The sequence below is a fragment of the Microcaecilia unicolor genome, chromosome 6, assembly GCF_901765095.1.
Source record: "Microcaecilia unicolor chromosome 6, aMicUni1.1, whole genome shotgun sequence".
NCBI lineage: Eukaryota > Metazoa > Chordata > Amphibia > Gymnophiona > Siphonopidae > Microcaecilia > Microcaecilia unicolor.
The window spans coordinates 172,321,632-172,343,579 of record NC_044036.1 but is presented as its reverse complement, the minus strand read 5'-3'; positions in this window follow the sequence as shown (position 1 = coordinate 172,343,579).

The window sequence follows — 21,948 nt, the reverse complement described above, 5'->3', positions numbered from 1 at the left end:
TGCAGATCTCTATCATGCATATTCATTGTGCATATCCTGAAAACCTGGTCTGTCTTTTCACCTTGAACTGGAACTGAGTAGCTCTGCTATAGAGCAGTGGTTCTCAACCCAGTCCTTGGGACACACCCAGCCAGTCAGGTTTTCCAGATATTCACAGTTAACATGCATGAGATATATTTGCATACAATGCATGCGAATTTATCTCTTGCATGTTCATTGTGAATATACTGAAAACCAGACAGGCTGGGTGTATTGTGAGGACTGGATCAAGAACCCATGCTGTAGATTCTGCCCAGATAATCTTTTAACTTTCACTAAATGTAGCTACCTCCCACTCCCAGGTATACCTCTAAGACAGAGATGTACCTGATACCAGGGCTAAGTACCACACATCTTTTGGAAAACTTGATTCTCCAGCTAGGGAAGGATTTACTTGAAAACCCCAAGCCATTTCACTGGAAAGAAGTGCAAGGAAGCAGTTTTGTTGTTCCAAAAGTAATGCTTTTACTGGGAAAATTTATTCAAAAGCAAAACAGTTCAAAATCATAAAGGTTTCATTGTAGTTTCTGAAACAGACAGATGCAAAGCTAACGGGGCTTTCTGATCACTGGTTGCACTTGCACACTCTCCTGGGATACTTACATTCCTTTTTTGGACTTTATGCTCTCTTTGGACTGATGCTGGAATCTCTGTCTTCCCAATGATCCTTGCACTCCCACCAGATGCCCATTTCATGCTACTCCTGTGAAGATCTTTGTTCACACCTGGAACTGAGATCAGCATTTTTCTTCCCCATGAAAGGCATTCTCAGAGTGAGAGGTTTACTCCCTCAAAATAGGGATAAAGCATCTCCACAGGATTTTTACTGTATATAGCAACTAGGACTCTGGAGAAAAAAGGGGACAGAAGACAGGCAAGCCCCTTCCCAACTCCAAATTCCTAAGGAGTTACAAGACACTGACCTCTCTTGCTCTCTACTACAAATCTGCTGACCACAATCTTCTTGCACTGCATTGACCAATACACTGGGCATTTGCCGGTTTCTGAATGAAAATCAAATCAGTCGGGATCAAAGGGAGAACACAATTGGTCTACACAGTAACACAGTAATATAGTAAATGATGGCAAATAAAGACCTGCATGGTTTAGCCAGTCAGACTAACAAAGTGGCCAGAGCCATACCCAGCACTCTGTGCGGATTACACTATTTCATGATTGAACACTGGCATCTCAGCCAGGGGAGCTGGCAATTTGTTGCCATGCCTACTACATACAAGCAGGTCTATATCATGCTGCAATATCACAATACCATGCCAATAGTCTGAAGGGTGGTTATATTATTATGGGCCAGCACAGTCACATTCATTATAATGATTAAACCAACAATCCAACCATATTGCTAATTAAGAACATTTTATGCTCTAATTTCAATCTTATGATGTTTTCCCTTTCTTCCCCCTTTTAGTCCAGGAATCCAGTACTTCCTCAAATGTAAATAACATATTTGCTAAAATAAAATAAGCATGATTTAAGGATTGACACCAGGTTTCAGTAGGTGTAAATCCTCACACATAAACATATGGTCTGTCAAACATCTCCCCTCCCCCACACACCTCTTAAATAGCAGATTTTCACCGGCAGCTAGCAGCAACTAATACACACTGCTCATATTGACCCCACAGCTTTCTCTCTGATTTAAATTCCTGTTTCCGCATAGGCAGGAATATTTCAGAGGGAAGGCTGTGGGGTCGGTGCAAACAGTATGTATCAGTCGCTGCTCGCTACTGGTGAAGATCTGCTATTTACAAGGTATGCAGGAAGTAGTTGGGAGTTTTCAGCTGGTGGGGCTTGGTGATCCCTGCCAGCCACATCATATGTGTGCTGCTACTGGGTGAGCCTGGGCCCACCCTTGGCTACGCCACTGAGTTTAAGATAAGTTATATTCAGTTACACTCAGTGGCACACATAGCTTGCTTGGCACCTAGGGTGGGTTGCTGCTATGCCCCCTCCCTGTGGTGCATCACCCCCCTCCTAAAGAGCATCACCCCCACCACCATCGGAGCCAACAGCCACACAACTGCTCCATGCACCCCCCTTGCTGCCTGCAACTGGGGTGGGCCGCCCCCATCACCCAGCTTTTGGTATACTACTGGTTACACTAGGTATTGACTTGTCCCCAAAGGGTTTACAATCTATTCATATCTGAGGCAGTGGTGTGTTAAGTGACTTGCCCAAGATCATAAGGAGCATCATTGGGATTTGAAGCTTGACTTCTCTGGTTTTGGGCCAGCTACTTAGTGAAGGCCATGCTTCTGTTGAAGGTAATACACCACTCAAAAAAAGCTGGTGGGCAATGTGTATTTGCTTACAATTTTCCATAGCTACCAGAGGGTGCAGAAGGACATTTGAGTGACTTAAAGAAATATGATCTCCTCTTCTAGGTCACATCCTTTTTTCCATCACTTTGCAAAGAACAGTGCATTTTGCCAGCCAGCTATATGTAACACTGTATATAAAGCAGCTTTAAGACAGGGAGCATGAGTTCTGTAATGCAACAGTATGAGAAATTACGAGCATAGGTCACTGGAGCTTGCTTTGTCTCAACTCTTTGGAAAATTTAGCACTAAAGCAAATATCAAAGCCTTACAGATGTATTTGTGTGTCCAAATAATATAATGTTGTTAAAAGTGAATGCTCATGTGATTTTCTGGCTGATTTACAGCTGTAAGGTCTTAATAACAAAAGATTCTCACCTTAAAAAATAAAATCTTTGGCGAGTGAGGGTCATAATCTCTGAGAACAGCATTACAGCTGAACTGATCAAAAGTCAGCTTTATCCAAATGCTAAGCAGTGGGTATATTATGCTACAGTATACTTCAGGGGTCCCCAAATCTGGTTCTGGATTCCCAGTGAGTATACACTAGGTATATTTGCATAAAGTAGAGGCAGTTCATACAAATATATTTCATGCGATTTAAATGAGTTGTAACCCTTGAGGGTTAGATTTGGGAACCCCTAGTATACTATACAGTGCCACTGTAAGGAGGATCCTGATGTATGCCCAGAGACTGTATGGTGGGATCTCTCACAAAAAATTTATTTGACTGGGACCAGGGCCAGGACCTGACAAGTGTCAGGAGACTGCAAACAAGTATTCCACACACTGGACTCTTCACTACTACTACTATTTTTCATTTCTATAGCGTTACTAGACATACACTAAACACTTAAGAGTCAGTCCCTGTTTGACAGAGCTTACAATCTAATCCAGACAGACAAAGAGGAAAAATAGTGAGTTATTTATTGTGAATAAAACAAACAATGTATTTCGCAACTTAATACAATCAATGGTAGTAAGCTACTTAGATTACTGCAATGGAATTTATGCAGGTTGTAAAGAACAACTAATTAAGAAACTTCAGACCGCACAGAATACAGCAGCTAGACTGATATTCGGAAAATCAAAATTTGAAAGTGCCAAACCCTTTCGTGAAATACTGCACTGGATTCCACCAAGGAACGTATTGCCTTCAAGGTTTGCACTCTGGTCCACAGGATTATTTACAGCAAAGTTCCTGGATACATGTTAAACCTCATAAATCTACCACCCAGAAACAGTACCAGCCTATCCCAAACTTACTTAAATTTGTATTATCCAGACTGCAATGGTCTTAGATTCAAATCAACTTATGCATCCAGCTTTTCTTACATAAGTACCCAACTGTGGAACGCCCTGCCCAAAACCTTGAGATCTATTCATAACCATCGCAACTTCAGGAAATTGCTGAAAACCAACTTGTTTAAGAAGGCTTATCCCCCTGACCCAAATTAACTTTCAACTTCCTGCAACACAGACAAAATATGGACCGTATTGGACTTTTACCACCGCCCCCTCTTCATTTCTTTGTTCTATACTTATGTTTCTTCCTTGTTGATTACTATGTTGTGCATTTGTATTTAATCGAACCGGAGTCTGCCTCTCCGGTACTGTGTAAGCCACATTGAGCCTGCAACTAAGTGGGAAAATGTGGGATATAAATGTGTTAAATAAATAAATAAACAAAGCAGTCGCAGAAAGGTGGACTTTTAGCCTAGATCAACCAATAAGTCAAACCACTTCAGGACTGGTGTTCTGAACCAAAAAATTTACTTTAGTACTTAAACAATAACAGTAGCAGAGGCAGAAAACGAACAGTATTAGCAAGTTTTTTTAATCCCCCCCCCTTGTATCCGTTACAACTTCTTGTGAGAATATGTGACTATCTGTAACAAGTAGTATTTAGTATTAGTGTAATAAGTGGCATAACTATGTTTCAAATAAGGTTGACACTTACAGTCTTAGGTTTCAGAGATGCTGACACTTCATTGCAGTGCTATATATGCCTTGGTCTTGATGGGGTGTGTGATATTCCCTAGTAGATTTGATGCTGTAAGAGGTTTGTACTTTTATTCTTCATTCTCTACCCTTATATTATTATTATTTGTTACATTTGTATCCCACATTTTCCTACCTTTTGCAGGCTCAATGTGGCTTACATATCTGAACAAATACATGGTATGAATGAATATAAAGTGATATTGTGGTAGAATGAGGTACATGTAAGGTAGGTATAGTTGGGGGAACTTAGAGAGGAAAAGGGGGAAGAAGAGTCAGGTAATGTTCGTTACAGTCTTTGGTTGCATTGTGTCGCAAGTGAACAGTCATTTTTTTATGTTGGGTCGGTGGGGTATGCTCTTTTGAACAGGTATGTCTTTAGTGCTTTCCGAAAATTTAGGTGGTTGAGCGTACTTTTTACTGCTTTTGGCCGTGCATTCCATAGTTGTGCGCTTAGGTAGGAAAAGCTGGTTGCATAGGTGGATTTGTATTTGAGTCCTTTGCTGCTTGGGTAGTGGAGGTTTAGGTATGATCGTGCAGATTTTGTAGTGTTTTTGGTTGGCAGGTCGATAAGGTCTGTCATGTATCCTGGTGCCTCATCGTAAATAATTTTATGAATAGTCATGCAGATTTTGAAAGTGATACGTTCTTTGATTGGTAGATTGTTCTGACTAGGGTAGCATGCTAGCAGGCCCCCATTCCCCCCAATGAAGCAATCCCCCTGCAGGAACAGACAACCCGAACCTCTGACCCTGTACTTGCTTGTGCTTAGATGGCTAGGGCCTTTAGGCTGGATGGCTCTTCTCTCACATGTAGGTCATTTAGCCAGGGAGGCCAGGAGCAAAAGACAAATTTGAACTGAGCACAGGATTTTATGCTTCAGGGAAGTTCCTTCCAAAACAATTCTCTTCCTGTGGTTAGAATATTGGTCACAAGGGGAAATACTTTTCTGTAGTAACTGGTGATGTCATAGCTAAGAAAAAGTACATTATTTTAATAGAATCTTTAGGTATCGCTCCTCCCTCCCTCCCTCCACCCTTGCAGGACCCTATGCCCTCTAAACCGTGTATAGTGCAAAGCAGCTCTCACCAAGTAAGGGCACCACAATAAAAGAAACATCACCTCCTTGTAGCCTAGTAGTTAATGCAATAGCCTGAGAACCAGGAGAACAGGGTTCAATTCCCAGTGCAGCTCCCTGTGACCCTGGGAAAGTCACTTAATTCTCCATTGCCCCCCCCCATACAAGAAACATAAACACCTGCATTTAATACACAAACTGCTTTGATTGTAACCACAGAAAGGCAGTATATCAAATCCCACCCCCTTTCCCTTCTATCTCTTCAGCTTCAAAAAGTCTTCTGACTGGACCATCCCCTTAAAGCCTCAGAGGCTTATAGGAAAACTATCACCACTGGCTTGTTGCTACACCTTTTAGGGACCAGTTTGATGAGATTCTTCTACTCAGCCTGAGTGTGTTTGGAACAGAGCCCCTCTTTTCTCCTCGCATCTTTAGAGGGACCAACTACACATCATGTACATCACTTCTTGCCCCAAATCTCATGACTAGACACACACTTAAGAGATAAATCCAAGGCTGCTGGTTTGCACTGGGGATGAAAGCTCCCAGTCAGCAGGAAATTGGATGACTCAAGGAAACTGTCACAGTGTTAGGATACGTAACCTTTAGTACATCAGTTCAAAGAGAAAAGGTATTCACAACACAGCCCCTGCCAGATACAAATCTGTGAATTCTGCTGCACACCTTGTCACTAATTTGTGGCTAGGACATGAAGAGGAGGATGCCCAGACCAGCAACCTGTATTTTTAATTACTAGCCTTAGTACTCCATTTCCACCCAGAAATAACCATTTTCACTCCTGGTGCCTCCCACCTGAGCCCTGAGTAGTCAAAACCTATACAGAGTCATTCAGTCTGTCCAAGGATAGAGTTGGGGACCAGGGTTCTACTTGCATGTGTGCCAGGTCCTTGTGTCAGACCAGAGGAGGAGGTAAGACTCTTGTTCAGTTGGAGTATTGTGTTCAGTTTTGGAGGCCATATCTTGCTAAAGATGTAAAAAGACAGGAAGCGGTGCAAAGAAAAGCTACAAAAATGGTATGGGATTTGCGTTGCAAACCATACAAGGAGATACTTGCCGACCTGAACATGTATACCTTGGAGGAAAGGAGAAACAGAGGTGACACGATACAGACGTTCAAATATTTGAAAGGTTTTAATCCTTAAACAAACCTTTTCTGGAGACGGGACGGCAGTAGAACTAGAGGACTTGAATTGGGGTTGAACGGGGGCAGACTCGGAAGTAATGTCAGGAAGTATGTTTTCACAGAGAGGGTGGTGGATATGTGGAATGCTCTCCCGTGGGAGGTGGTGGAGATGAAAACGGTAATGGAATTCAAACATACGTGGGATAAACACAAAGGTTTCTTGTTTAGAAGAAATGGATCCACAGAATCTTAGCGGAGATTAGTTGGCGATGCCAGTAATTGGGCTGCGAAACCGGTGCTGGTCAGACTTCTACGGACTACGCCCTGATTGTAACTGAATAGATATGGATGTGCTGGAGTGTAAATTTTAAGGGACTTCGATTTTAGCTTCATAACATTTAGTACAAGAACTGTGCTGGGCAGACTTCTACGGTCTGTGCCCTGAGAATGGCAAGGACAAATCAAACTGGGTATAAAGTATCACATACCATGTAAAATGAGTTTATCTTGTTGGGCAGACTGGATGGACCGTACAGGTCTTTATCTGCCGTCATTTACTATGGTACTATGTTTGATTAGACAGCAGAAGATGTTGCAACTCTTGTGTTCAGCCTTCTGATGCAGTAATTCCTGGCTTTTGAAGACAGCAGATGAGCTCTGTTGTAGAATTACTCACCAACAAAGTAAAGCATTGACTTTAAACCCAAAGCTGTAGCAGGGCCATAGCAGGGTTTTTCCCAAAGTGTGTTAATGATTTCAAAAATCCTTTGTGAAAAGTGGTCATAGGATAAGAAACCTTATTACCCTCCATGCTCTTCCCCTACTTCTCCTTTAACGCTCCACTTCCTTACCTATCCCTAACCTTTCTCTCATACCTCTTTTATCCCATTTACCCCTTGTTCATTTGTTCTACCACATACCTCCTTTGCGTGGGATAAACATAAAGGAATCCTGCTCAGAAGGAATGGATCCTAAGGAGCTTAGATGAGATTGGGTGGCAAAGCCGGTGGCGGGAGACGGAGATGGTGCTGGGCAGACTTATACGGTCTGTGCCAGAGCCGATGGTGGGAGGCGGGACTGATGGTTTGGAGGCGGGGATAGTGCTGGGCAGACTTATACGGTCTGTGCCAGAACCGGTGGTGGGAGGCGGGGCTGGTGGTTGGGAGGCGGGGATAGTGCTGGGCAGACTTATACGGTCTGTGCCCTGAAAAGGACAGGTACAAATCAAGGTAAGATATACACAAAAAGTAGCACATGTGAGTTTATCTTGTTGGGCAGACTGGATGGACCGCGCAGGTCTTTTTCTGCCGTCATCTACTATGTTACTATGTTACCTCCTTTGTTGATTCTGATACTACAGATTGTACTCTCTTGTTACTATGTAAGCCGCATTGAGCCTGCGATGAGTGGGAAAGCGCGGGGTACAAATGTAATAAATAAATAACTAAAGGGTGATACACTAAAATAGGATATAAAATATTAGCATGAACAAATATTGAGCACCTTGACCTCTGTTTTCTATTTATATTACGGATTCACTAAGGTTTCTCTCCTCTATTTGTTGCAGGAGATATTGATGGATCCAGCTGGTAGTATTATTGTATATCACACTGAAATCCGTTATAGAATATAATGAAACACATAGCAATTTCACATGAATGACAAGGTGTTGTTACAGCTAATATTTGGCTTTCTGCTATATCTTTTCTTAACTTAAAAAGAAACCAGGTGCTCACCGAAAACCATTTTGTTCAGTCTTACTGATCCTGATTCAAATCCCACCTTACCGTGTGACCTTGAACAGGATCATGCATTTGGGCTGTAAAAACCCAAAGGAACAGTACAGTATAGGGCGTGCAGGAGAGAAGAGTAGGCTTTGGGGATGACTGTAAGGTGGACAAACAGATAAAGCAATAGCAAAAGCTTGAAGGATGCTTGGGTGCATTAAGAGAGGAATTGGCAGCAAAAAAAAGAGCCGGTTGATATTCAAAGTGATTTAAGCAGCCAGGAAGAGGCCTCTGTTCCCCCAAAGCTGGAGCTGGCAAATCTTCTTTCAGTCTTTTGCCATTTGTGGGACACCGACCGTATGTGCAACTCTGGTCACCGCATCTCAAAAAAAGATATAGTGGAATTAGAAAAAGTACAGAGCAGGGTGACGAAAATGATCAAGGGGATGGGCCGACTTCCCTATGAGGAAAGGCTAAAGCGGCTAGGGCTCTCAGCTTGGAGGAGGGATGGCTGAGGGGAGATATGATAGAGGTCTATAAAATAACGAGTGGAATGGAACGAGTAGATGTGAATCACCTGTTTAATCTTTCCAAAAATACTAGGACGAGGGGGCACGCAATGAAGCTACAAAGTAGTAAATTTAAAACGAATTGGAGAAAATATTTTTTTCACTCAACATGTAATTAAACTCTGGAATTCAATGCCAGAGAATGTAGTAAAAGCAGTTAGCCTAGCGGGATTTAAAAAATGTTTTGATAGCTTCCTAAAAGAAAAGTCCATAACCCATTATTAAAATGGACTTGGGGAAAATCCACTGCTTATTTCTAGGATAAGCAGCAAAAACTGTATTGTAGTGTTTTGGGATCTTGCCAGGTACTTGTGACCTGGATTGGCCACTTTTGGAAACAGGCACATATGTGTGCTGGCACTTTTGTTTTGTAGGGACATGTGCACAGTGAGCCATCCATGCATTATTCTTTCTTATGTATCCTATACTGTTTTATTGTAAGCCATATTGAACTCAAACTTATTTGTGATAATGTGGGATATAAATGTCACAAATAAATAAATCCTCACTGTGCATAGCAGTGGCATAGCCAAGGATGGGCCCGGGTGGGCCCAGGCCCGCCCACTTTGGGTTCAGGCCCACCCAGTAGCAGCACACCTATGATGTGGCTGGCAGGGATTCCCAAGTCTCAACAGCTGAAAACTCCCAACAACTATCCCTGCTGCATACCTTGTAAATAGCAGATCTTCGCCTACAGCAAGGAGCAGCTGATACATACTGCTCGAACTGGCCCCACAGCCTTCCCTCTGACGTGTTTCCACCTATGCAGAAACAGGAAGTTGCATCAGTGGGAAGGTTGTGTGGCCAACATGAGCAGTGCGCATTAGTTGCTGCTCGCTGCCAGTGGAAAAATATTATTTCAAACGTATGCAGGAGAGGGGGGATGTTTGAGAGACCATATGGTATGCAGGTGAAAATCACCTGTAGGATGGGGCAGGGTTCTTCTGCCCACTCATCTTGGGCCCAGGCCCACCCAAAATTGTGTGTCTGGCTACACCCCTGGTGCATAGCCTCCCCTGATTAGTGCACAAGTTAAAAGTAACATCTCATTAGCTTACTGCAGCACCTGGTTGTAACGTTGCAGACTGTCATAGTAATGCTTGAATGTTTTCACTTATATACACTGTCAGCTAGCACATTTGCTTATTTCCGATCTGACGAAGAAGGGCAACTTTCGAAAGCTAATCAAGAAATGTATTAAGTTATGTCCAGTAAAAAAGGTATCATCTTATTTTGTTTTCCATGTTTTATTTTGTTTGATTTCTATTGATAACGTTGCAGTGGAAACTCAAACTTCTGACGCACGACTGCACCTTGTAGATTTTTGTATTAGCCTCTAGGTCACTGATTCTCAAACCTATTCTTGGGGCAACCCCAGCCAGTCAAGTTCTCAGGATGGCCACAATAAATATGCATGAGATACATTTGTATACCAAGGAGGCAGTGCACATTGATCTCATGAGTATGAATGTGACTGGCTGGGGTTCCTCCTGCCCTAGATGTTGCCCTGCTGATTGGGATGTATTCCCCTTGGGGGGCTGTGAATGCTGCCTGTTCAGTATTTCTAGCCATGGCTGATCTAAGAAACAGAAGTCAAGGTCAGAACACAAACACAGGTCTCTCATATGGCAGCGCACGGTATTTCCGATGAGTCATCAAGCCTGGCCCTTAAAAACATGTCTCTGAATTTTTTCACCAGCTCAGAGAGTGAGAGATCTTCCGCACAGCTATTGAGGTGTAAGTGCTGAAGGGCTCTTATGTCTATGAAGATCTCGTGGCTAATGCCCTTTTCCTTTCCTAGCTGTCAGTTTCTTGTTTTCAGCTTTGTGGTTTCCTTTTTTACAGCTGCTGATTTCAGCTGTGGGTTGTCGAGCATCTGATGTCATGTTACCCTTCAATTCAATGAGACAGCTGCAGCAAAAGCCATCCAAGAGTCAGCTGCACTCCAGAACAAGGATTCATTCTCGTCCCCAAAACAGCCTGCTCAGAAGAAAATGACAAAATAGCAAGAGATCTTTACAATGCTTGTAAATGTAAAGGCAAAAAGGGGTGCTTGTAAGCCTAAAAGCTTTATAACCACTGAACAAAGTGTTTATAGAAAACATGTCTACAAATCTCACACCGTACACAGAATTTTTATATTCATTTGACGTATCCCGCAAAATCCAGTAACAAGAATGGTGGCACTGTTTTTATCCTTTTGTAATGAATATTTTAAAATGTATATTGCCTATGTTTTTCTGGTATACTATAAGGACTGGGAGCACTTTCTTCAAACAGCTCTGGTCAAAAATGTGTACACATAAAGTAGACTAGACATTGATACATTTTAAACTGGTATAGAACCTGCTAAAGAAAACAAAATAAAGAAATAAAGGTAAAATGTCATAGAATTGATGTAGTGCCTTTCTGTGGTACAACCAGGACTTTTTTTGAGGGGGTACTGAGTACCGGCACCTTTTCCATTGTCTGCTAAAATTGACCCATGGTCCCCAAGTTTTAATGAAAGAGCTCAAATTCTACACACCAATTCTGCCTAGTCATAGATTCTGTGACTGGTTGGAGTGGGCCTGGCTATTGTGGGGTGGGTCCCTCAGTGATTACCCCACCCCTGAAGGATGGCATGACATTTGAGTACCGGCACCTTTTTCACTAGAAAAAATGCACTGGGTATAACCAAAGTGGGCTGACAACCTAGATTTTTGTAACAGGGCCAATGGAGGGTTAAGGGGGCCTTTTACTAAAGCATTGGCACATAGCAATAGATTTGCCGAATCTGGAACTACCACCAGGCTCTTGCAGCAGCCCGGCGGTAATTCCGCCCCCCCCAGCGCACACTATGGAAATTTATTTCCATATTTTTACAATTGGGTTAGTGCAGGAGCTGCTACCGCCACCTCAATGGGTCATTGTAGGTGCTCCTCCCCAGAAATAGCTACGCGACTGTAATACAAGTGAATGTTAAAGATTGTTTTTCAGCTCTGTCTTGACCGACCAGTGCACTCGGGGTCTGTATTGTTGATTAGAAGTAATTCTGTTTAAAAATGATTGTTTAACTTTGATTGTGTGACAACAAGTTGGATTAAGGAAGATAAGACACGGCTCTAATTAATTTGGTATGTGAAGAGGAATATGGCACTTGCTTTCCGGCTCCAGCCTGGCCACCTGGAGTTGGAGAGCATGTGACCACGTTCCCACAGTATGGCTTGTTTACCTAGACAGAGAAGCATTCTGTAATTTTCCTCAGCTCTGAACATGAGTTCTGAGCCTAATAAAAAGGGGAGTTTCTTTCAGTGAAATTGGGAGCTCATCTGTGAGTAACGTACATACTGCTTAGAGGTTCTGTTCCTGGTCTAAAAAGCTCCTGGCTTTTGCTGTAACGCCCCCCCCCCCCCCCCCAGCTGATAAGAGCCTGGATGATGTAAGGGCCAGTGATGTTGTATGTATAGTGTATTATTGCTTCTTTTCCTGGTCTAAGAACTCTTAGCATTGCTTAGATGTAGAGACCAGTGATGTAATGATTGTTTATATATAGCTAATCATTGTGTTTATATAGCTAATCATTGTCTATACCTTAATCATTGTAGAATTTAGCACCTATAATAAAGGTTTAATTTATCTAATACGAATCCAAAAGAATCCACGGTAATTATTGAGTAGTCTGTGTCAGTGAGACAGGCTGTAAATCCATAGCAGTACAGCGGCAAGTGCAAACTTACTGCACGGCCATTTTTTTTTGGGGGGGGGGGGGTTGGCCTTTTTACCCTCAGCCTAGGCTCACCGCAAAAACACACACTGCTGCTAGTGCAGTGCCCCTTTTATCACAGCTTGATAAAAGGTTCCCCTAAGTGACTTGTCCAGAGTCACAGGGAGCTATAGTGGGAATCAAACCCAGGTCCCTGGTTCTCAGCCCACTGCGCTGCCTATTGGGCTACTCCTCCACTCCCCATGTGCTCAACTACCACTGCTAGTCGTAGACCTGTGCCATGCTAAGTCATCATAGCACACAGAAAAAAACCTTCTTAAAAAGTATATATGTTCACCAACAGTTCAATTTTAGAAAATTACCAACAAAAAACTTAAGCTGACTTGAAAAACTAAAAAAACAAAAAGGAATTTAAGGATATTTCCTGGCTCTGTCATGTTGTGATTATATTGAGATTTTTATTCGTGGTTTGTACTGCCTGTAACTTTGCCATGTCCCACCTCTGCTACTTGGAAATTCTTATGAAGTACTTTACCTGTTTCTCATTGGATGTTTACATGTTTGCTGGAAAAAGAAAACATTTTAATGTACTCTAACAGGTTATAATAATGCTTTAAACTATGCAAAGCAATATGCATATAATATCATTTATTAATTTAGGCATTTATAATCCACTTAACCCTCTAGTTCAAGACAGAGTACAATCACACATTATATACAGGTACTGTCCCTAGAAGGCTCACAATCTAAATTTTGTACCTAAGGCAATGCATCAAGCTTTTTAGAATGGGCTCATCCCAATTGATCATAACCTCTTCATTTTCCATAATTCTCTTAGGGTTGTACACACTTATTTTCTCTGACCCATGCATTGCACTGTATTTTAGAGATACACATTCTTGATGAATATTTAAATATACAATAGCTGAGTAGTATTACTAGAGCAGGAGACCCTCGTGCCTTCAATTCATTTTATATTTCTTCTTCTTGACTTTCAGGTGTATGAAGAGGGGAAGTGATAGGGGAGAGGAATATCTTGTTATAATATCAAACTGTAATATGTTATTTGCTGTACAGATTCTTTAACAATACAATAGGTTGAAATATAAAGATCTGAAAAAATACATGAGGGGTAGCAAACTTTCAAAATATCCTCAGCAAAATGCCTAAAACAGACTATGGGGAGCTACAAACATCTCAAAATATAAATAAAGAAGGCCTCAAAGCTCAGAGAGCATGGGTCTGACCAAATGTGTCAGTATTCCCAGATATTATCACTGGCCTCAATAAATCATCAAACTCCAGAAAAAGAGAACAACCAAAAAAACTCCCAAACATAGAGAAAAATAGCCAACACACACACAGTCTGTTTTAGTCATCACAAAACAAAAATTTCCAAACCCCCATTAGTCCCAATAAATACCGCTGATAATTCACAAATGATATCAAAACACAATTCCACAGATACTTAGCTTGACTGAAGAGGCATCCTGTCCCTATACCGGATCATCAAAACCACTACTGCTTCGGTGCATAACAGATCTCTCATCCAGTGCTGTGATGCATAAACATATTCCAGCTGTCCAGAACCTTGCCAAGGGCCACTTGTTTCGTAAACCCACTGCATCTGGAGGTGGAACCAAGATTTTAAAAGATCATAAGATCTCTGTTGAATCAAGCCTTAAGGAAATGTAGTTAAGGTCTTGCATCCCTGTTACATAATGTAAAAGTTTTAAAATGGGGAAAAAATTAGTCAGAGGTATTGTGACAAAGCTAGCACTCGGGGCCCCACAGAGAAGCAGCTAATCCCTGAACTACGATTCCCAGAAGCCCTTGCAAGCAGGAGAGAAAAGGGTAGCTCCAAAAGGGTGGAACGGATTTCCAACCCCAGCAGGGGGCGTAGTGGCTCAGTGCTAGGGGAGCCATTTACTCCCTTCCCCATTAGAGGGAGAAGGGGAGGTGAAGCTCAGTCCCTTAGCTGCATCACTGGTATATAATTCCCTCCAGCTGTGAGAGGGGGAGAGATTTCTGGGTGGCTTCCAGCCACCAGGAGGGGGAGGAAACTGATTGAAAGAGAAGTTGCCATGGAGTAGGTGGAGGATGGGAAGGGCCTGCCACTGGAGCTTCCCTGGGAGGGGGGGGGGGGGAGAGTAAGCTGCCATGGAATGTAAATGTAGCCCTGTCCAGCACATGAAGGCAATGTGAGAGGCCACAGGGGTGTGGTGCTGTGAGGTAGGAGGAAAGCTGCCATCCCTGTTTAGTACAGGGTCCTCCTGGGTGCTGTGAAGAGGACAGGGGCATTAAGTAGTGGTTTCCTTTGAAGAGACTGTTTGTGAAAGGGTTGAATTATTGGGATGTATAGAACAGCAGGCTGAACTTTGACTGAGCCTTTCTGAGGGAGAGGGGAGGTAGTGCAAAGGAAGTGGGCCTGAACTGTTAAGGAACTGAATGTTGGCTGGAGTTTGGAACCCGGCCTGAACCCTGTTTGTGACTGCATTTCAATTTTGAGAGTGGAACTGAATTGAGAATAAAGCACTTTGGTCTTAAGTCCATACGGCAGTCTGGTTCTTTGCTGGAAACCTGTGAGCCTAACAGGGCTGCCGGCCCCAACCCAGAGTGGAGGAAGTGGACCCCTTTACAGTATGTATAAAATTTAAAGTTGCCATTTACAAATAGCTCAAAGCCATACATATGCTAACAGAAATAATACAAGAGTGTCAGACACAATAACATATAGAAAAGGCCCACCACTCAGTATTCAAAGCAACATGCATTCTTTGAGGTCCATTAAAAACAAAAGTTGCTTATCCATATAGTTTTCATAATTAAAGATCTGAGTCATCAAGACAAGTAAATTCCAAGGTAGCCTTTGGATGTTGGGTTTCAGGATATTTGGACTTTCAAAAAGCCTAAGTAATATATCCCCCCTCCCCCCCTTACAAAGTCATGCTAGCAGGTGCCGCGCAGTAATGCCGACAGTCTATTTACTCTGAATAGGCTACGTCAGCATTACTGCATTGGTAGCCACTAGTGTAGCTTTGTAATGGGGGGGGGGGGGGGGGATAGTTAGGAATTCAGAAGTTGTAGACTATCTTTTAACCTCATCTCGTGGCTCCACTCCATCCTTAACTCATCCTACTGTGTATTAGGATTTACAGTTTGCACGATATAGCAAATTGAGAGGGTTCCAGTCACAGAGAGGCATTGACTTTCTTGCTTGTTTAGGCTCTGGCTAGCCCCCTTCATCTCTTCAGGATATTATTGCTCCCTCCCATCCCATCACCAATATGGTAACCCCACACTATACCTCCCTCTCTTCCCAGTCCCAGTGATCTAGTAGCCGGATTTACATTTACTTTTCCCCGCTGCGTTGCTTCTCTCTCTTGGTCCTCTACTTGTGCAACACCACCAGTAAATGTATTTATTTATCCTCCTGCATTTAATTAATCACTTTACGCCAGTGAGGCCCGACCTTTTCAGTATATGCAAGATATACTGCATAGACTAATTAGGCCTGGCACAGAACCTAGACATAAGGCATTCGTTTTTTCTTTTCAGAAAAGAACATCTAAAAAACAGTAGGCCCAATATTCATCTGTCAGTGGACAAGGTTTTTTTTTTTGTCCGCCGCCAACACTAAAACCACAAATTCAGTGTGGGCTCTGTGTGGCTTCGGCATTGGTTAAGTCAATATTCAGACTTAAGCAGCCATGGGCTAGTGCATAAACCCCCCTGTTTATTAAGCTGTGCTAGCGGCTGTCATGTGGCAATACTGACACAGCCCAGTCAAAGTGAATGGGCTGTGTCAGTGTTAGTGCACGGCAGCTCTAGCACGGCTTAGTAAACAGGGGGGAAAACATAGAATAGCTTTTTATACAGTCCTATTTATGCACTAAACATGGTCACTTAGCTCTGAATATTGGGAGGTAACGGGACTCCGCCCCTGAAATTTCCCTAAAGTAGCTGGCTTCCACTTTGGTGGTAACTGGTCATTATCAGCACTACTGACCAGTTAAGTGCCGCTGAAAAAGACCAGATAGCCGCATACAAGCAAGTTAACAAATCAGCGGCCATTTCTGGCCAGCTATCTTGCTTTGAATATTGACCAAAGTGCACTTTATCATCCAATACCCTGTTACAGAGTGTATGGAAGCTTCAAAATACTAGCTGCAACTCAGCTTTCATTGATTTTTCTTTAATTTGCAAACTATTAAGAGATTTTTTATTGTTTTTATATTATTTGTTACATTTGTATCCCACATTTGCCCACCTTTTTGCAGGCTCAATGTGACTTACATAGTACCGTAACGGCGTCTGCCAATTCCGGTATGAACAAATACAAGGTGATATTGTGGTAGAATAAGGTTCATATATGGTAAATACATTGGGGGAACTTAGAGAGGAAGAGTTAGGATATGTCCATTACGGTCGTTGGTTTCGTTATGTTGCAGGTACCCAGGTTTTTTTATGTTGGGTCGGTGGGGTATGCCTTTTTGAACAGATTGTAGGGTTCTCTTTAATTAACATTCTGCTACCAAGCTTTCTGCTGATGAAACAAGATAAAAACAGCTCTCACTGGTGAAACCAGATTACAGTTGTGTCCAACCCACAAGTTCTGACAGATATACATGGAATTCTGCCAGTCAGTTTTTCCAATTATGCAGAGTTGACTTTCCGCACTCTGGCTCTCATAAGCTGGACTGGTTCTGAAATGCCTTGTGATATACACAGAGACCCATTATGCAGTAATTCCCCCACATTATGATATCACCACACTATAATAACACTCAAATACCTTGGCTTGTTGAAACAGTCTTAGAGAGAGAGAGTACAAGGTAAAAAAAAAAAAACTTTCCTGGGGCTTTTTCTGGAAATAGTTGTGAATTTTCAAAACCACATAAGACTGCAAACAAAACCACAAACTCATTCCGGAGATGGGAATCTCTGTATTCATAAAGAGGTCCTTTTGCCAAGCTGCAGTAAAAAGGGCCCTGCAGTAGCAGTGGGGGTCGTTTTTGCTGTGCTTCAGGGTAAAAAGCCCCTAAAAAAGACATTGCCATGCGGTAAGATTATTCTTACTGTGCGGCCATGCGGGGCGGGGGAGCACTTAAGGGCTTCAGCGGCAACCCAGCAGTAAACGGGCAGTGGTAGGTTAGCGCCACACTAGAAATGACTGAAATATTTTCTGTAGCACCATAAATGGCGTGCGCTCAAGGTGGAGCTACTGCCGTTGGCCGCATTGGGCCAGTAGTAGTTCTGGGTTGCTATGCGTCAACCCTTTATAGTGGACTTTGATCCTGAGGAACTGGGTTCGATTCCCACTGCAGTTCCTTGCGACTCTGGGTAAATCACTTAACCCTCCATTGCCCCAGGTACAAAATAAGTACCTGTATATAATATGTAAAGCACTTTGATTGTAACCACAGAAAGGTGCTATATCAAGTCCCATCCCCCTTCCCCATTTAATAGAGAGAGAAAGGGTCTTATGAGAATTGCAGGAATAACAGTTGAAACAAGTGGTACTAGTCTATGCTCATGTTTGTTTATCCAGCAGATATTCAATATTCTAAACAATATTATGCTTATCTACATCTGAGCTTATAGCATATGTTCATTGCAAAGTAATTCTAGTGAGTTACAAGCAAGTTCACTCGAGGATAAAATAAGACAGGAAAGAGAAGGGAAAATGCCATAATTAGATGAAACAAATTAGGGGGCCCTTTTATTATGCTGCAGTAGGAAGTGGCCTGCGGTAGCGTGGGCACATGGAATTGCCCTGCGCCAAGGCCACTTACTACCGTAGCTGTAAAAAAAAAAATTATTTATTTATAGCATTTATACCCCACTCTTTCCTGCTCGATAGCAGGTTCAGTGCGGCTTACAATGTATGGGTACAATGTATGGGAAAAAAGTATCACAAAGATAATACAATTGTATAGAGAAGGACAAGATGAAGAGATGTGGGGGAGGATTGAGGCATGTTTAATGTTAGTGATGTGGATTATGATCGTAATTACGTTGGGTCGTTTGGATAGGCTTGTTTGAAGAGGTATGTTTTCAACAGCTTTCGGAAGCGTAGATGTTCATTTGTTGTTCGGATGAATCTTGGTATGGCGTTCCAAAGTTGGCTGCCTATAAAGGAGAAGTTGGATGCATAGTAGGTTTTCTATTTGAGATATTTTCGAGAAGATTTGGACCCGTTCCTGGCTGTATATATTTAAAATATATATATATAGGTCATTAATGGCTGTGCACTAATAAAAAAAAATTTGCATGGCTATTTACTGCCTGAGCCCTTACCTCCTCCTATTTAGTAGGTGGTAAAGGCTCAAACGCTAAACCGGCGGTAATAGGGCAGCACACGGAGCTAACCTGGCAGTAATCAGTTAGCACATGATGCTGCCCAATTACTTCTTTAGTGTAACAAAGAGAGGGAACTAAGCACAAACAAAGTCCAAGCAAAGAAAAAAAAAGCACAAAGGGCCTTTAAAAACAGAAGGGACACAGTACTTATATTAGAAACCTTTTAATGATCAAATTTGATTGAAGGGAGACCCGACACGGGCAGTGTTTCGGTGCTACCGCACCTGCGTCAGGGGTCACACCAATGACAGGGAGGCTTATATAGACAAATTCAGAACATCTGTTGACTTGCAAACTTGTCTATAAATGTAATTTGATCATTAAAAGGTTTCTAATATAAGTACTGTGGCCCTTTGTGCTGGTTTTTTTTGCCCAATTACTTCTTGGCATGCCTACTCCCTGCCCCCCTGCACTAGGAAATACAAAATTATTTTCTGGAGTGGGAAATGGTGCAGCAAAAATAAAACTATTGTGGGTTCCTGGGCGAGTCTGGCAGTAGTGCTGTCCGCACAGTAGACCTACTGCCACTTAGTAAAAGGGCCCCTAGATAAAGATTCAAAGAACTGAATAAAATGAGCAGATTTTGGATGTGAGCTTTTTCAGGAAATATATTAAGCATCATTAAACTTAAGGAAATGAAGTGATCCTTTTACAAAGGCGCGCTGAAAAAATGGCTTGCGGTAGTGTAGGCGTGGGTTTTGGGTGCGCGACAATCCATTTTTTAGCGTGCCTGTTAAAAAAAGGCCTTTTTAAATTTTTGCCGAAAATGGACGTGCGGCAAAATGAAAATTGCTGCGTGTCCATTTTGGGTCTGAAACCTTACCGCCAGCCATTGACCTAGCGGTAAAGACTCACGTGGTAACTGGGCGGTAACGACCTTTACGCACCCCTGAAAATAAAAAAAATATTTTTTTCAGATGTGCGTATTGAACGTGCACCAAAAATGAAATTACCGCAAGAGCCACACGGTAGTCGGATGGTAACTCCATTTTGGTGCACGCTGGGCGCATGTAGACTCTTACGCGGCTTAGTAAAAGGGCCCCATAGTTAAGGTCTTGCATCCCTGTTGCATAGGGATGGGGTGTTACTGGGAAGGGGGGGAAGGGGGAGTTTCAAGGGGGGGGGAAGTTATGAGGATTGAAAGTTATATGTGATGCGTTAAGATGACAATACAGGAGTGAATGTATATCTGAGGATTAATCAGAAAACATGCACTGTATGTACTATATGTTAAGTAAAATAACAATAAAAATCATTTAAACATAAAATCGAGAAAAATTAGTCAGAGGTATGTATAAAATTTAAAGTTATTTAATGAAATGAAACCTCAAATTTCCAAGTAGGGGAATTCTTACAGAATAATTTACCAACTACTATATCAGGAGTCCAATCCTATCATTGGTTTCCATACTAAAGGGAAAAAACAGAACCAATGTAAAAAAACAAAAAACTCCACAACGGAGAAAAACAATTGGTTCCAAAAAATCCCCCACTTTTATGCAAACACAGATCTGAGAGTAGATGTCCTTTAATATTGTAAAAAAAAAAAAAAGTTATAACTTATGAAAAATATATATCTTAAACTAGCAGGCCTGGCCACAGATTTTGGGCAGGCCTGCTAGTTTAAGATTGTAAGCATGCAGGGCAGGATTAACCATTAGGCAAGACTACGCAGTTGTCTAGGTCAAAAGCTTCTGGAGAGCAGCAAAGAGCAGCTATAGTTTTGTCCTCACTGGAGGTGATTACCCAGAAAACTACGCTGGTGGTGACTTTTGCTCTTGAACCTGACCGTAATACTGTACCGAGACTTTCCTTCAGATACTTAGAAATATTGTGTATGGGGTCAAAAAATAAGAACATTTTCTGATTTGGCTAGAGAAATACAGGCAAGGCGCAAGGCTTTGCTAGCCTATAGACCTAGGGTTCAAGCTTTGTGGGTTAACTTTGTGTGACAATTTCCTTGTTCATGCTTTATTTTTGAGAGTAAAGAGTTTCAGTTTTTTTATTCTAAACAACTGGAAGATTTTCTGAGCCAAAAGAGGATGTTAGGGCCTTTTATCAATCTGCGCTAGCGGTTCCCGGTGGCTTCATCGGCAGTGCCACACAGGAACCACTAGGGCAGCTTGATAAAAGAGGCCCTCAGGGGCTCTTTTATGAAGCCACGTAAGCGTCTACGCACACCCAACGCATGCCAAAATGGAGTTACCGCACGGCAAAATGAATTCACCTCCAAGCCTTCTCCTCCCTGTGACTTCTTAACCCACTCCCTCAACCAACTTAACCTGTCCTCCTTGTCCTCCTTCCCTGTGATCACCGAGGAGGAAACTGCTCGCCTTCTTTCTTCCTCTAAGTGCACCACCTGTTCCTCTGACCCCATTCCCACCAATCTGCTTACCAACATCTCTCCTACAGTTAACCCCTCAATCTGTCACATCCTCAACCTCTCTCTCTCCACTGCTACTGTCCCTGACACCTTCAAGCACGCTGTAGTCACTCCACTTCTTAAAAAACCATCACTTGACCCCACCTGTCCCTCCAATTACCGCCCCATCTCCCTTCTACCCTTCCTCTCCAAATTACTTGAACGAGCTGTCCACAGCCGCTGCCTTGATTTCCTCTCCTCTCAGGCCATCCTTGATCCGCTTCAATCCGGCTTTCGCCCACTACACTCAACAGAAACAGCTCTCTCCAAAGTCTGCAATGACCTGTTCCTTGCCAAATCCAAAGGTCACTACTCCATCCTTATCCTCCTCGACTTATCTGCCGCCTTCGACACCGTCAATCATAATTTACTTCTTGACACACTGTCCTCATTTGGATTCCAGGGCCCCGTCCTCTCCTGGTTCTCCTCGTATCTTTCCCAACGCACCTTCAGAGTATTTTCTAATGGCTCTTCTTCCACCCCCGTCCCACTCTCTGTTGGAGTTCCCCAAGGATCTGTCCTTGGACCGCTTCTTTTCTCAATATACACCTCTTCCCTGGGCT